At 34.5% G+C, this 18,091-nt stretch overlaps 1 protein-coding gene across 1 annotated transcript in view; it reads left to right on the forward strand.

Moving 5' to 3' along the window:
- Positions 1 to 5,902: 5,902 nt before the first annotated feature.
- The window catches only part of LOC143244957 (whirlin-like), a 150,603-nt gene continuing 138,414 nt past the window's right edge, over positions 5,903 to 18,091 (forward strand). Inside the window, exon 1 of the mRNA XM_076490566.1 lies at positions 5,903 to 6,244. The gene's annotated coding sequence lies outside the window, so the exon portion shown is untranslated. The remainder of the gene's footprint in view (positions 6,245 to 18,091) is intronic.

Genomic DNA, 18,091 nt, shown 5'->3' on the forward strand with positions numbered 1-18,091 from the left:
AGCTTTATGGAAATTTAACGTTCCTTCAAACAACTTTCAGCATTTCTTTGATAACTCTTCAAGTTTTAGTGCATATTTCAGTGCTTGTTCAAATATTAGCTTTCTTCGTAATGATTAGTTTTTTATGCTATGCACTGAATGTTTTTTTCAAATAACAACTTACGTTTTGTTGAGTTCTCGCATTAATAACCGTACCTTCACTCATTGTTAAAACAAAATGGTGATTCTTTTCTTGAATGAAAGTTTTTGTTTTTCTTATTATCGTCCACAATCAGTATTTGAACCAAAAATAAATTAAGTGATGTTATGAATTAATCATTACAAGAACCTAGTTCTGGTTCATTCATCAATACGTTTTCTTTATGTTGTGTTGATTTCATTTTTTTCTTCCGCAAAATTTATGTGTGTTTTTTTCGGTTTGTTTAAACTAGGTTGTGTATTCTTTTTAACTTTAACAGTATTGAAACTCATTGGTTCGTAAGTTTATACAGCTGCTAAAAGTTCACACCTTCAATTACTTCCTGCAACTTATTCAATGAGCCTCCCAGTTACAGGACAACTAATTGTTAATTTTAGTAATTCGATTGACAGCACGTGTCTTACACGCTATGCTACCATACGGATATTAAATACACGGACGCTTGGAATTTCAGTAACAAAGGAAGTATTTCATTTTTTAAATACAATAAACAATTATGTGAGTACCACGGGAAAATATTTGTTATAAAAATTCATACTGATACACAGACACAGATATCTTTTCCATAAGGCATTTTGTTTAACACTGTTTTAAATATTTGGTCTGAAAATTCACAAACAGATACAAACATCCTTTACTCTAAGCAGTTTTTCAACACAATTTCATATATTCAACATGAAAACTCATAAACACACACACTCGCCCCATATATTTTAGGTACAGCTAAATTCTGGACACGTTTGTGTTATAGTGCTACATGGAACAGAACCGTATTCTGATAACCAATGGATTCATCTCATTGAGACTATCGTTAATCGGTTTATCCAAGGGTATTTTTGAAACAGTTAACTACAGCTAATGTGAGCTTATTTTAATTCTTGTATAATTAGAAATACGTTTAAAAATAAGTATTCTACACTGTTGGTTTACAGTATTTTTCTGAACTATCTAGTTTACGACGGAAAATGAAAATAGCAATTCTATGTTGACTTATTTTTTCGTATAAATTCTAAAGCATTTGCTAAACTGATATTTTGATTTGTGTTCACCTATCGACATTTTCTCAAACTAGAAACATCAAAGAGTATTATGCAGTGAAGCCACTTAGTTGACAAATCGTCCTGGTAGTTAGGGCGCTCGACTAGTGCTCTGGGAATTACGGGAGTGAAACACGTTCGCCCTTTCAACACTGAGGGCGTTTTAAAGTTTGGTCAATCCCACTATTCGTTAATAAAGAGTAAACCAAACGTTCACGGTTAGTGATGTTGAATAGCAGTCTTCTTGTTTTATCACTTTAAAGCTAGGAACGGCTAACGCAAATAACTCTCGAGTAGCTTGGTGTGAAATTCGACAAAACTAATTAGGAATAACATTTGTTTCACTCCAGATTACTGTTCAGTAAAGATAAAGCTCTTCTTGAAGCTTTCTTGAGATTTTGCTGATGGCCTTTAGCCTCCTATTATCGTTTGTTTTTGTTTCTTAGAGGTTGGTTTGGTTGGATTGGAATTGTTTTTGTTTTGGTTACATGCATGTCAATTTAGTAGCAATCTTTATATTAAATAAGCTAAATGCACGAAAGCCATTGTATCATAGAAATACTTACGTTGAGATAAACAAACAAAAATCATACTGTAACATTATGTTTTATGTCAATTATCTATTTACAAATTGTAGACCGAATATAGGGTTATGCTACCGTGGTTTCCAGTTTTCTTTTCCAATAATTCTTACTGTGCGTAGCGTTAAAACATTATGTTCTACGTCAAGTATCTATTTCCTGGTTAGGTTTTTCAATCACCTGACAGGTATGATAAGGTATGATAAGTTAATCTTGGCTAATTTTTTTGCGAAACGAAATTGCTCATTAACTCCTAATGGAAGGTCATTCAGGTGTCAACAAGACAGGTGATAAAATTATAAGACATTTTTCAGAGTATTTCAGAAAGACATGCTTGGGAACAACGATTTGATAAATTACAATCTGGGATTTTGAAGTGATAAATCTGGTGATTTCCATTTTCTTATAAGCACATCATTTTTGAAAAAATAGAAAGATAGTCATTTGAAACTTTCTTCAGTTCATCTTACAAGAGCGTTTATTTAAATAATGAAAAAAACTAGGGATCCTTATCTTGCTAGGTGATCAATTAACTTCTAGCAAAGTTCACAACAGTGTTTCTCTGCTGTGATAATTTCTTCTTGGTTTAAGAATGAACAATGGATAACACCTGATGACGACCATCAAACATTGACCATAAGCTATTTAGAAAGGCCCCCAGTGGCATAATGGTGTGTCTACAGACTCACACTGCTAAAAACAAACTCTCAATACCCGTGATAGGCATAGCACAGAAACCGATTGTGTAGCTTTGTGCTAAATTCGAAACAAACTAGGATGAAAAGCTGGTTTTGGTGCTTCTTCATAGTAAAGCCACTGTCCAAATCATCATTGATTCTCATAAATAATCCACAGGTGACAACTCTGCGGAGAAGCGGGTCGTTTTCGTTGCCACTGAGGAGTGAGGAACTAATTTCAACTCGTCTTGTTTTATGGTCTTCAGTCAATTTGTGAGGTGGCCATTTATTGAGCCTTTTCGCCTTACCAATTGCTTCAAGATATCGAAAAGCTGTTGAATAATGAACACTAAGTTTGTGGACAAGTTCTCTCACGGTTTGGCGGGTATGTGATTCAACTAAAGTCCTCAATTCTTTCTCATTAATGGTTCTCTTAGGGCTGCCTCATTTACAACACTTGTGTCACCATAGCGAAATCTCCTAAACCACCGCTGTGCCATCACGAAACGCATTACTGATATATCGAGCCGCTGTCACCGCATTGTTGACACGAACATAAATTTTATCCATGGTGACAAATATCATTATAAATATGATTTAGTTTCTAAAACAAGAATTGTTTTAAAGCGAGCTTGAAATGAACCAGACAATATACTGTAATATTCTGACACATTTACGATAATGATTCTCTTTCAGCCACTAAAAATGGAGTTTGAAATTTGCACATAAAAATCCAACATTTCATATGCAATAGTCTGATATATTTACATCCGTCTTTTGTTTACATCCGTTGAAATGAAGCGCGCGCACACATATTTAGATAGTAAGGTACGCTCGCATTTGCAGGATAGAAACTGGTTATTATTATGATAGATAAACTGAACATAAGGATAGACCACAGTGTTTCTCAATGTTCTTTTCCTCACGGACTCTTTCACGAACGAAATAAAATTCACAGACTGCCATACTAAAAAAGGTGATGTGTGAAAGCTAGCCTTACGTTGTATAAGAGCGGCACTAACACATAATTACAAGAAGTTTAAAATACAGCATTATTTTAGTTTAATTGAACGCATTATCTCTTCTTGTTGCTTTACAATGAAAATTCGAGTTTTAGCATTTTAAACCACCTTTAGAATGCAATTGGCTTCACAAATTGATTGTAAAAAAAAATAAAATATTACTTCTAATATCATTTGTCTGGATTAGGCTCACCAGATATTTTATAAATACTTATGAAATACAGTTTCAGTTCCATTTGGAACGCAAGCTGTTTGTGTCATTAGTGTTTCGAAGCACTTATATCTCTTCGCTTTCAATATAAGTTTCCGAAATATACTTCAGTATTTCATAAGACAACCCCTCCCAAAAAGGCCCGGCATGGCCAAGCGTGTTAAGGCGTGCGACTCGTAATCTGAGGGTCGCGGGTTCCCATCCCCGTCGCGCCAAACATGCTCGCCCTTTCAGCCGTGGGGGCGTTATAAATTACGGTCAATCCCACTATTCGTTGGAAAAAAGTAGCTTAAGAGTTGGCAGTGGTTGGTAATGACTAGCTGCCTTCCCTCTAGTCTTACACTGCTAAATTAGGAATGGGTAGCACAAATAACCCTCGAGTAGCTTTATGCGAAATTCAAAAACAAACAACAACCCTCCCAAAAAACAGCAACAATAACAAAAAAAACGAGTTACAATTCCAATAATGAATAGGCTTACTCTAGAAACTACCATTTTAATATCCGCTCTCTGGTTTACCAGTAACAAAAGCATTTGTGTTGTACTTGGTTTTTTTCTGTACTGTTTTATGAAAGCATTTGAAGTGTTATAATGGCTAGCAATGAAACAGATATTCAGTTCATAGGATCTGAAGGGCTTAACGTTATCCGAACATTGATATTTGCTTAAGCAATGAACGTGTACTTTGTTTCATATTTTCTGTGGTGTTTATGAAATTTAATTATTTGCTCCATGCAAAACAAACCATTAACACTCGTGAAATGACGTAATTGTTTTGTTTGTTTTGAAATTTCACGCAAAGCTACACGAGAGCTATCTGCGCTAGCCTTCCCTAATTTAGCAGTGTAAGACTAGAGGGAAGGCAGCTAGTCATCACCACCCACCACCAACTCTTGAGCTACTCTTTTACCAACGAATAGTGGGATTGACCGTCACATCATAATGCCCCAACGGCTGAAAGGGCGAGCATGTTTAGTGAGACCGGGATTCGAGCCCGCGACCCTCAGATTACGAGTCGAACGCCTTAACCCACCTGGCCATGCCGGGCCGAAATGATGTAATGGAGACTGATTCATAACCAGGTCAACAAAGGCTACACTGTCGGTACTTAAAAGCTCGATATTATTGAAGAAAATAAAGAGAACGAAAACATAAAAGATGTAAGAATAAGAGAAGGAAAAGCGTGCAGGTTTTATCTGAAATGTCATTTGATAAGATGAGTGCACTTGGCTTTCAAACTAGTAATGCTTTTAGTGCTACGACGAATTGCTTGATGATGTTATATATATAACCGAAGTGTCACATCCGTATATATTCACACTTGTATATCTATATCTGTACACACACACACATATATAATGCTGCTCCATCTATTACTTATCTTTATACAATGGATGATAAAATTTCCAAAAGTTTCAGGTGAAAAACGGTGTGTGTGTGAAGTAATGGTATAAAACGCGAAAATGTAGAAACGCCTGTAAAAAAGCGCAAAATGCAAGAGTGAAAATTTATATTGTATCCTCATGGGCCAAATAAATTTCCATACAAAATTTTGTGAAGATTCATCCAAATCTTGCGAAGTAGTTACATAGACATACAACATACATTACTATTTATGTAGATGTAAACAAGGTAAAGACTTAATAACAGGAAAATAATGTGTTTATAACAATTAATAGAGGTTCAGTCTATGCCTCAATTAATCTATTTAGTTTAAATTGATAAGATTAGGAAATAATTGAAGCTCAATTTAAAACAAAAAAAAAACAATCAAGGAAAAGATGCGTTCCTCTAAAACATATTTTACTGAAATACTTTTTCATTCACTGATATATTTTTGTACAATAAACGCATTAAATGTGACACAAAAGCATTTGCATGCCTCTTTTTTCAGTGTTTCGTGATGTTAATTAATTTTACAAAGTAATAACTTAAGTGAAAAATGTCCTATGATCCTTTTAATGACGTAATTCCACAGCTTACAGCATGCTTTTAGATAACGAGAATAGACAAAGACTGATAATAAAAAACTTACTGAAAAAATTGCCTGCGCCAATGAGAAAATAGTTTTCACACAGAATGGTTCGGGAATCTGCGCAAACTCTTTCGTAAAGGGCGCGAAACGAAGAAAGCGAAATTCATAAAGGGGTTACAAAGGCTCGTTCTGTAATAAAATTAAAAGAAAAAAGATGAGGAATATTGAACGTAAAAAACTTATTCTCAATGACGAATTAATTAATTAATAATAAAATGTTTTTGTTTTTCATGTTGTGCAGGTTATAACTGTATCTTAAACCGGGTTGAACAGCCTGTAGCAAATCGATAAAGAACGAACGATGCGCGTGGCACCAGGTATTCAGCTAGAAAACGAATGATGTCGAGGATGCGCCGTAGCGTTGTTGCACAGTTGGGAGTTGCATACGTTTAGGTTAGTTTCCATTACGTCGTATCTTGCTTTCCAAACATCTCGTCTCAACTTCGGAAGCAACGGCGAGCGTACTGCTACACCACATACAGGTTTGTAAACAATATGCTATTTGTTTTTTATTGTTTTGCATGCATCAAAATAGTTAATTTCAAATTTTTTCACGAACTTCACGTGGCTCGAGACGTTGTATTATCACATATTTTTGTGCATATATATGCATAAGTAATAAAAAAGAGTTTTAGATTTCTACAGATAGGTAACTTTGGATAAACACCATGATAAGCCTATGGGTCACAAAACAGCACGTGCTGTTTATAACAATGTTGAAAGGTTAAGTGTTAAACAGTTTAGCTAGGCAGACAAGTAGTGTTGTATTTAATTTTAATAAAGGTGAGCAATTTATAGTTATTGCAATATGGATATTATTAAAGCAAAACGGAGATAAGCATACACTTGATCTAAGAATAATAATATATGTGAATCATAACAATATATACTGATAATGATTATAGTAACAACAATGTAAATGAAAAGACAAAGAGACAGATAGGATCACGGAAGCTCTAATGATAATAATATGTGAATAGAAATTCCAGAAGGATAAACAAGTATCTAACATTCTGTAAAAGTTGCAATAGCAGCGAACCAAAACGATAAAGATGGACACATAAGATAACGCATGCTTGACAGTAGTTTGTTTGTTTTTGAATTTCGCACAACGCTAGTCCAGGGCTATCTGCGCTAGCTGTCCCTAATTTAGCAGTTTAAGGCAGCTAGGCATCACTACCCACTGCCAACTCTTGTACCACTCTTTTACCAACGAATATAGTGAGATTGACCGTAACACTATAACGCCCACACGGCTTAAAGGGAGAGCATGTTTGGTGTGACGGGGATTCGAATCCGCGACCGTCGGATTACGACTCGAGTGCCTTAACCACCTGGCTAAGCCGGGTCTGGGCGGTTGTTTGTTTGTTTTGAATTTCGCAGTGTAAGACTAGAGGGAGGGCAACTAGTCATCACCACCCACCGCCAACTCTTGGGCTACTCTTTTACGAACGAATAGTAGGATTGACCGTCACATTATAACTCCTTCACGACTGAAAGGGCGAGCACGGTTGGTGCGACGAGGATTCGAACGCCTTAACCCACTGGCCATGCCGGGCCACTACACGAGTTATAAGGTCATTCAGACTGGCTCTTGAAATGACTGTAATCTTTTTCATACCATTTTTATGTGTTAACTCCAAATGTTTGATAAGATTTTTCATATTATAAACAGTCGTTAAGTATTTGATTTATGTGCATTAATGAACACCCTGATTTAAATTTTCGCTATGATTAACTCTAGTCATTAAGGTTTTAGTTGTCTAACTTGGTTGTAAGAAAATGACAAGGTCGTTAAAATTTGCTTTTTCTGACAGAAACATTAAACATTTTAGTTTTCTTTATTCATTGTGCTTAGATGTGAAGTTTCTTTTCCACTTTATGAGTGGTGTATTTTCAAACTTTCCTTATAACTGACCAGTTTGGTTCTCCCTCTCTCAAAAAGAAATGCACTGCTTTAGAATTTAATCGACTGTCTTCCTTACGTGATCAGCTCAAAAGAAAACAAGAAGCAGAGCGAAATATTTTACTTACGATACGCAGGAATTATTATTACACCAAAAAGATAAAGAGACATGAGCATGCACTAATTAAGGTGATCAAAAGGAAACAAATTAATTAATGTATACACTGTTGACTATTTTGTTTTGATCTTATATCTGGTAGATTCTGTTGGATGAAGATACCTTATTACCAAAGTGTGGGGACGGTATATAAAAAAAAACGAATTGTATCTAAGCGACATTCTTATCCATTTCGCGTATGTCTATGTGTTTTTTACAGCAAAGCTACATCGGGCTATTAACTGAGTCTACCGAGGGAAATCGAACCTTTCATTTTAGCGTTGTAAGTCCATATACTTACCGTTGAAGCAGCGGGGGACATCTCTTTGTTGTGCATTTCTTCGCTCTCCAGCGACTGCGTGTTTGTGAAGAGATTAATTCATTATTTCTGTCTAAACTTCTTTGTAATGACAATATTATCTAAAATATATTTAAAAAAATAAATTAACTTCATTTATTTTGCTACATAACATTTGATTCGTAGATGTAACCTTAGAGTTGAAACTCGAAATTTAGCATAAAATATGAAAGGTAGACTTTATATGTAGATTTATTTTGTTATCTAAATTTGTGAACTTTAAAATGATCATTCACTAGAGTATTAGTCGAGTGTGCTATCTTTTAATTATCCATGCACAATGAAAGTTTATTGTAACTGATATTGTGTTTCAGTGTGATCGATTTCTGAACGTTATCCATTTGCACCTGCTTATCGTTAGAAACACCTGTCTACATATGCATTATATGAGTTTCGACAGTAATAGTGTCCAATAGAGTATTTTGTTTGTTGTTAAGAACAAAGCTGTAGAATGCTAGGTCGAATTCCGAAATGCAGCATTATAAGCTATTAAGTTTACCGCGGAGCCACAAGCGGTAGTAATACAACCGTTAAAACAAGATAGTAATATTTTAGGTGTTTTGTGCTAAAACACCAGGTAACATGAAAGTAAAGTCATACTCCAAAGAAGTTTATATGACTTGAAGTAATAATGGACGTGGAGCGGATAGAGGAACAACAGATGCGACCTTTTATATATAGTTAAAGTTTTTAAAATTGATTCACTGCTACTTCAGGAGCTGGAATACAAGTTTTTCTCTCTTTTTCTACAGTTTACGTTTTATTTACAGGATTCACTCATCCATACATATTTCTATATAAGTATTTACTTACCACACAAATATACACTTTTCTTCGCTGTGTTAACGCTTCTGTTTACGTCATGTAGCATGATAAGAAAAGCACCAGATGGAACTATCTTTACGGTCGATGCGGAGACAAGACAACGTAATATCTTATTCCAACGTTTACATACACTATTAGAGTTTGTTTGAACCAGTTCTGGTTACTACGCAGACCACTTATTCAGTCATTAATTGAATTACTTCATTTTATCACAAGTTGATTGCAGTTCTAGCGAGTTTTAATAAATCCGAAACTTCATGTTAAACTGGTAATAGAGTTATATGAAACAGGTGCTACGTCAAGAAAACTTATTGGCTCTTGTAAACCGTCTTCCATTGTAATATATATAAATTCAGTAAATTAAAATATCAATACTAATCCAAATAATCCACGGTAAACTTTATATACAAATTATACCTGAAACATTTAATCCATTTAGCAGTGTCTATATATGCAAGTAATTAATTTAAGTTTTTAGATCATAGTTTTAATTTCAGGTTTACTGTGTACCGATATACTAATACGTAATTAACATGTAGATGATAAATATATATTTCCTTTTTTTAGTAGAAAAACACTAAAAATGTGTTTAGTTGTACTGCTTTAGTACCGAGAAAACTTTAGGGTTTAGGGTATCTGGTCTGTAAATATTGATTGATAACCAATATTAAGAAGTACGACAGAAAAAAAAAAATCATGTTTGCTTTAAGAGACGTAAATGTAATTAATATTATTAAAGAAACATAAATGGAACTAACCTGCTTAAAGAGACAAAATCAAAACTAAAATCTTTTAAGAGATGTAAGTAGAAATGATATTGTTTAAGAAACATAAGTTTAGCTAAAGAGCTTTAAGAAATATAAGTGGAACAAACGTGCTTTAAGAGAAATAAGTGGAACTAATGTGCTTTAAGAGAAATAAGTGGAACTAATGTGCTTTAAGAGACGTAAGTGGAACTAACGTGCTTTAAGAGACGTAAGTGGAACTAACGTGCTTTAAGAAACATAAATGATGGCGTTAGTTTAAAAAAACAAGTTAATCCGTTCTGTTGATAAGACGTTATTGATAATCAGCATTAAGATAAATTACTTATAATCCACATCGTTTAAAATATACAATTGATAATCAAAGCTGTTTAAGAAACATAGCTAACAATCAACTTTGTTTAGGAGCCATTATCTATTGAATATAGAATAGATATATTGAATAAACATGTCTGCTCCACAAGTTTTGGGCTACTGTGCCTGACTGTGACCCAAATTAAGAATGAGCTGCATTGCTAATCTCCTAAATAAACTCAAGCTTTACATGAACGAAATAATTATATGTAAGACTTAGGCCAACACAAAAGGTGTTACAGTGGGCACTTTGTTAGAGTCATTCCAGAAACTTTTACGTACATAACTATGCATTTGTATCAGTATATAATTATTTGTTGACTAACCTGTATATATATACAGATTTGTTCAGTGAGTATCAAAAATGAATATATGGATTCATGACAATTATTTGTGATGGTTGTGTTTAATCACTTTCTGTTATTTTTGTCAGAACACGTTATTGGGGATACAATACTCAACTTTTTTTCTGTTTTATCTTGTAATATTGTATTCAGCCCATTAATTAATTTCACAATGATTTTCTAGAAAAGTGTAATTACGTTCTTTAATCGATATAAACTAACTATAACGTAAAACAAGTTTTACAATATAAATAGTCTTGTAATTGTCTTTTCTTTCTATTCTTTACAATTTTTCTTTGAATGACAAATGAGAGTCGTGTTTTCCCTAGACTCCCAATCAATCCACATAATAGGCATTATACTATGTGCATCATACTATATAGCTGTAATGGAACCTGCATGTAAATATAACGGTATATGTATTTAGCTATTTCCAGAAGAGAGAAATAATTACAGGGAATGTCCTTCAAAGGCCTACTACATTTCGCCAATGTAATAAAATCTTTTTATATATTTATTTTTTACTTGTGTGTGTATACAGAGTATCTTGTGATTAGCACATGCAATGAAATAAGCTGTCGTTGCAGATTGCAGAGAACGGAAAATTTACTTCAACGAATTAATGTCTCTAGTGCTAAGAAAATAGTATTTTTGTGTACTTCAGGTCTACACTAAAGTCAACTTGTAACCCTAAGTACGTTTTATTGGAATAAAGTAAGATTCTGAATAAAACAGAGATTCAATGTAAGTTTTGTAAGTTGAAAGTGTGATAATTAGTATTAATATTGAGTGTATCAAATATAACTTAAAGTTTTTAAAAACATCACCATGAGATAGAACGAGTGAAATAAACAGTAAGTTATTTGGCAAAAAATAACGAAATAGTGGTCATTTGTTTGTTGTTGTGTTTTTTTTACAAACACATGAGAGAGAGGAAAATAGGAAATGGTGCATTGCATAACATGTATAACATAGAACTCGATTTCTTAAGCGTCATTCCAAAGATCGAGGAATGTTCATAGGTGAAACTGTAGAACTTGTGTTTGCTTTTGAGCCTTAGCAGTAAAACATTTTCGAAATTATTACATTCTGTATAGGAACGCGCCCCGGCATGGCCAAGTGATTAAGGCGTTTGACTCGTAAACTGATTGTCCTGCGGGTTCGAATCCCCGTCGCATCAAACATGCTTGCCATTTCAGCCGTGGGGGAGTTATAATGTGACGGTCAATCTCAGTGTTCGTTGATAAAAGAATAGCCCAAGAGTTGCCGGTGGGTGGTCATGACGAGCTGCCTTTCTTTTAGTCTTATACTGCTAAATTAGGGATGGCTAGCGCAGATAGCCTTCGTGTAGCTTTGCGCGAAATTCAAAAATAAACAAACAGATATGAACGAACAGAAGTGGTGTGGTTTGATTTGGTAAATATCATGATATTACTCTTCAAGATTATTAAATTATCTGCGTGTGTAATAAAATGTTCAGCTTCTTTATATTTACAGTAAAACTTGCCCTGCGAATTTTAGCTAAAGATGTTCAAGTCTGCATTATATTGAATGTTCCTGAAAACGTTTTATATTTGTTATGTGTAACCATACTTATTTCACATACACCATTTTAAAGGTATCTAGACTAATGTTTGATGAATGCTTGTGGTATGTCTACCTGTTTGTAGTTAGGTTTTTTTTTTTTAATAAATTGATTTCATTAGTCCATTCTTTATTACTCTGTGTCTCTGTTTATACGAGACATCTATTTGAATTTGTTGATGGCAAAATCTCTTTCGACACATATTAGTTTTAACAATTCTTACTCATAAAATCCTGAACCCTTCGTTGAATATATAAGCCATTATTTAACAAGTTTCTATGTGTGTGCCCAGTAATAACAGGCGAAATAATGTTCTGATTGTCACCAAATCTCCCCGGGGATTGGTATTTGGATCTAACTTCTAACGTCACCCCCTGGGGCCCCGTATGTCTTCTCTGTGAGTTGAACGGCTACGTCAGTAAGTATTTTATAAAAGTACATGATCTTACGGATCAGGTCTGTAACACGACGTTTAACAATGTTCATCTTTTGTCATTTGTTAAAGGTATTATTAAAGTCGTTGCGTTTTTGAAGGATCAAATTCAACATATTTTAGTAGTTTCTTTATCGCCTCGCGAACCATCAGATGTTCTGATTTTTAACAATTATTCATAATTTCATTGCATCCTCATTATCTTCAATGTTTAATTTATATTGGCTTCAGTTGGGTATGAAAGACTGTGAATTTTAGGGCAAATTACTTTACTTTTTAAAAATCATTTATTTTCAAAAATTAACGAAAGAAGTCACATGCTGTTATTGTAGTATTAGCTACAATTAGCTGCATTTGGAACTGAAACCATTCTGGCTCTTAATAAAGAAACATACGCCTTCTTTTGAGCTTACATTATTACGACTTTTAAAAATGTAACATGCCATTCTTTTAGAAGTTGTTTCATTACAACTGTTAATAAGGCAAAATGAATCTTTTGAAACTTTTATTATGATCCTTAACAATATAAAATATGATTTTTTTGAGTTTATTTTCTTGTGGTTTTTAATAAAGGAACCTATTGTCTTTAGGGAATGTTTCTTTGTGATTCTTGAAATCAGAATAAACTAAGACATAAGCTTACGGAAACATGATTTTTATTCTTAAAGAGGTATTTTTTGCGAAGTCTTATTTGTTGAGATATTATGCACAAAGCTACACAAAGGACAGCCTGTGTCCTACCCACAACGGGTATCGAAACCCGGATTCTAGCATTGTAAGTTTGCAGATTTACCACTGTGCCACTGGGGTTGTCGTCTTATGAAATAAAAAATCTCTTTAAAAACATTCGTCTCGAAAGTTTGCTTGTTTTTCGGTTTGGTTTGTTTGTTTTGAATTTCGCGCAAAGCTACACGAGGACTATCTGCACTAGCCGTCTCTAATTTAACAGTGTAACACCAGAGGAAAGGCAGCTGGTCATCACCACCCATCGCCAACTCTTGGGCTACTCTTGTACCAACGAATAGTGGAATTTACCGGAACATTATAACGTCCCCTCGGCTAAAAGAGCGAGTATGTTTGGTGCCACGGGGACTTTTTTTATACCATGTGCCACAACAAACACATATACACTGCTGCAATTTTCATAGTTTCCTATTGTGTATGAACGTTTAAAACACAAAAAAAACATTCTTATAGCGTGATTTTGTTTGAGTTTTAACTACATAATGTGATGTTAACCATATCTAAAGGATATCGATGAATATAAGAGTAGAACTTTAGATCAAACTAACAACATTAAATATATAGAAATGTAACCTTCATTAAATTTACTGATATATCATATATCTACGAAAATATAAATACACTACGATTTGAAACATGATAAAAACGGAATGATATTATATCGCACGAGTTGAAACCATTAAGTTATTAAACTCGATTTATAAATTTCTCATTTTATATTAATTTGAGAATATAGTAGCTTTTATGCGTAAGTGAAGCGTATAATGTAGTTCCGCTTCCTGCAGACAATTACAGTTAATCCAGAAATAATCACGATTATTCGATTTTTATTGTCTTTTAATAACTTAAAAAGTGTCTCTCTTCCATTTGATCATCAGCTAAAATTTTTTTTTTAAATCTAATTCACAGTTAACATCCTATGAAATAATTAACTTAAAGCTGCGTATGCGTGTATATTACTCATAGAACGTAGAGTAGTTTGAAGTTACAAATTTTCAATAAAAGACAAAGTATCTTGTAAAAGGTCTACAAACTAGTTTATACTTTTTTGTTTGCTTTTTGTTTTCAAATGAACTACTATAATGTTGCTTCAAATATTATACGCTTACGCATTTTGGGCAAAAAGGCTTTAATAAAGTAAATCGGATTATAATGATAATATATGTGGAGTGCAAATGCAGATTTAATTATGAAAATATATGCAAAGTAAAAATGCATTATAATCTATATATACACTGTAAACATTTTGAGCCCCTATATAATATAAATTTCTGTTACGTTGAGCTTTCGCATAGCCTTCAAAAATTTCCTGTCACTCATAATTCATCCATCCTTGACCCAGAATGGCCAGGTGGTTAAGGCACTCGACTCGCAATCAATTTCACTATTCGTTGGTAAAAAGTAGCCCAAGAGTTGGCGGTGGGTGGCGATGACTAGCTATATTCCCTCTTGTCTTACAGTGCTAAATTGGAGACGGCTAGCGCAGATAGCCCTCGTGTAGCTTTGTGCGAAATTCAAAACAAACAAACAAAACCTTCATGTTTTCTTACTTTTTCCTAACACTAACACATTCACATGCATATATTTACATAACTGGAGTTTTTAAGAAGTCAAGTTAAATGTTAATTAAAAAACAGAAGCAAACAGCGTAGCAACAGATGCGGTCTTCATTTACTGTGGCAGTTATACTTCAGTAATTTTACTTTATCGAAGTCCAATGAAATAAAATTGTAAGCGTAATAAACTCAGATACTTAAAACAAGAAAGATGCTGCAACCACGTAGAAACAACACTAACTTAGCATCAAATTTAGTAAGTTTAAGAAAAAAGGTTTGACATAAAATGTAAAACCGTGTGTACTAACAAGTTCTAACAATTACATCAGATTAAATTAGGTGCAGCATAGATATAAAAGTACAAAATAAACAAGTATCATATATGTGTTATTCCATACAAAAAAGTCGAGGAGCATAGGATAAGATCTATAGTCATGGATCCAGTTGAATTGCCCACAGTAATTCCAATACTTCCAAATATGGCAAATGTGGCTTGTTGGGTTGTTAGTGGTAATTCTGACGTCATGTCGCTGACGATAAAAGCCTTATTTAGATACCACTTTAATACCTACTATATTGGGAAAAATAGCTATTGTGGAATAGAATGAAAAAATAAGGGTGAGAGATTTCTACATCCGGATAACTATGGATACGACCTCAGACAATTAGCAATATTTGTTCTACGATTTCTCTTTCTTACCGTATACACACATATGTCTGTACTTAAAAGGCCTGGCATGGCCAAGCGCGTAAGGCGTGCGACTCGTAATCCAAGGGTCGCGGTTTCGCGCCCGAGTCGCGCTAAACATGCTCGCCCTCCCAGCCGTGGGGGTGTATAATGTGACGGTCAATCCCACTATTCGTTGGTAAAAGAGTAGCCCCAGAGTTGGCGGTGGGTGGTGATGACTAGTTGCCTTCCCTCTAGTCTTACACTGCTAAATTAGGGACGGCTAGCACAGATAGCCCTCGAGTAGCTTTGTACGAAATTCCAAAACAAACAAATTAAGCTTAGTAAGCTATACTTAAACTCTTGAAATATGTTGAAGTTTAATTCATGTAATTTATATGCGTTCGATGTAACCTTAAACAACATATTAAATATATTTTATGTTCTGTAGACTTTATGTAAACATCTGTAAACAAATTTATTTTGATAAAAAGAAACACATATTTAAAATAAAAAAACCTGTATGAAACATTTGCTTTGATTAAGGCTCGACTTAGGCTACACTAGTAATTAATTAGAAATGTTTCATTTAAATATTACCAAGAATATTGAGGTTCGGCAAGGCCGGGTGGTTAAGGCAATCGACTCGCAATCTGAGGGTTTTGGGTTCAAATCCCCGTCGCATCAAACATGATCGCTTTTTCAGCCGTAGGGGCGTTATAATGTGACGGTCAATCCCACTATTCGTTGGTAAAAGAGTAGCCCCAGAGTTGGCGGTGGGTGGTGATGACTAGTTGCCTTCCCTCTAGTCTTACACTGCTAACTTAGGGACGGCTAGCGCAGGTTGCCCTCGTGTAGCTTTGCGCGAAATTCAAAACAAACCAAAACCAAGGATAACGATATTTGCCATTTTGAAATTTGACAATAGCATAACTTCTTGCAAAGCAAAACTGAAATTTAAAAACAAACTTATATTGTATATATTCATGTGTTATAGATCTTTTATATTTTGGTAGTTTTGAATATTTTACTTGTATTTATTTTCGGGTAAAAATAATTTGAATTATTTAATAAATAAATCAATAATATACGAAGCAAGTTGGCCATAAGAAAAAATCAAATATTATACATATATACATTGTGTGTTTAATAAACTGAAAAGGAGTAAGCCCCTTCCCTAGTGGCACAGCGATATGTCTGCGGACTTATACTGCTAGAAACCGAGTTTCGATACCCGCGATGGGGAGAGCACATATAGCTCTTTGCATAGCTTATTTTAAATTTTCTGAATTTCGCGCAAAGCTACTCGAGGGCTATCTGAGCTGGCCGTCCCTAATTTAACAGTGTAAGACTACAGGGAAGACAGCCAGTCATCACCATCCACCGACAACTCTTGGGCTACTCTTTTACCAACGAATAGTGGGATTGACCGTCACATTATAACGCCCACAGGGCTGAAAAGGCGAGCATGTTTGGTGCGACGAGGATGCGAACCCGCGACTCTCAGATTACAAGTCGCACGCTAGGCCCGGCATGACTAGGCGGTTAAGGTACTCGACTCGTAATTCGAGGATTCAAGTTGGAATCACCAAACATGCTTGCTTTTTCAACCGTGGGGGCGTTATAATGCGACGGTGAATCCCACTAGTAGCTGGTAAAAGAGTAACCCAAGAATTGGGGTGGGTGGTGATAACTAACTGTCTTTTTACATTAGGGACGGCTAGAGCAGATAGCCCTCGCGTAGCTTTGCGCGAAATTCAAACCAAACCAATAAACAACAACAATGAGTAAAATACATATACGATCACAATATTTAAAACGTGGAATAATGATTTGTGCTGCTGTTAGCTTTACCGGAAACTCACATTGTAATTTACATATGTTTAGAAAGAAAATGATTACCGGCATTTGTTAGAATATTTTTCATAAGTGATTGGAACATTTCCTCCACCTTTATGGCACGTGAACTGAAACCTTTTTGATCCTTCAGTTTATCTTAGTTTTAATAATTTATTTGCCTCTTAAGTTATACATTACTTAAATACATTGTTAGTGAAGGAAACTAGCAGCAATCCTTGGTCTGGTTGCATTGGTCTTTGAATTGCTGTTTCGTAAACGCAAGGACATTAAAGGATAGCTAAGATGCATGTTTATTGCGATACTCAACTATTACGCATTAAATTGGTGGCCATTTTTATGACCAAGCAAGTAGAACTTAATAGACATTAATCAAGGAAAGCTCATGTGTTTTCATTTGTGATTTATAAAAGGTAAGGTATAAAGTCGGAATGAAAGACGACTTAATATGGTAGGTTTGATGACATATATAATATTATACCTACATGTGTAATAGAACAAATATTTTCTAATTTTCTCCATTGTTCAGTTCAATTTTGAAGTCTCTAAAAATAAAAAAATATAACTTTCTAAACTCTGTTACGTCCTACGATTTATTTCGGACGAGTCTCCAATTGATTAATTTAAGTATTAAGACTGAAATTTAATTAAATTTTAATTTAGACGTTAATTAAATGTATAGATACATCAAATTTATGACGTTTGCCAGCAAGATGCCCCCCGCTTTACAACGCTAAAATCAGGGGTTCGATTCCCCTCGGTGGGCTGAGCAGATAGCC

The sequence above is a fragment of the Tachypleus tridentatus genome, chromosome 2 (genome assembly GCF_004210375.1).
Source record: "Tachypleus tridentatus isolate NWPU-2018 chromosome 2, ASM421037v1, whole genome shotgun sequence".
Taxonomy (NCBI): domain Eukaryota; kingdom Metazoa; phylum Arthropoda; class Merostomata; order Xiphosura; family Limulidae; genus Tachypleus; species Tachypleus tridentatus.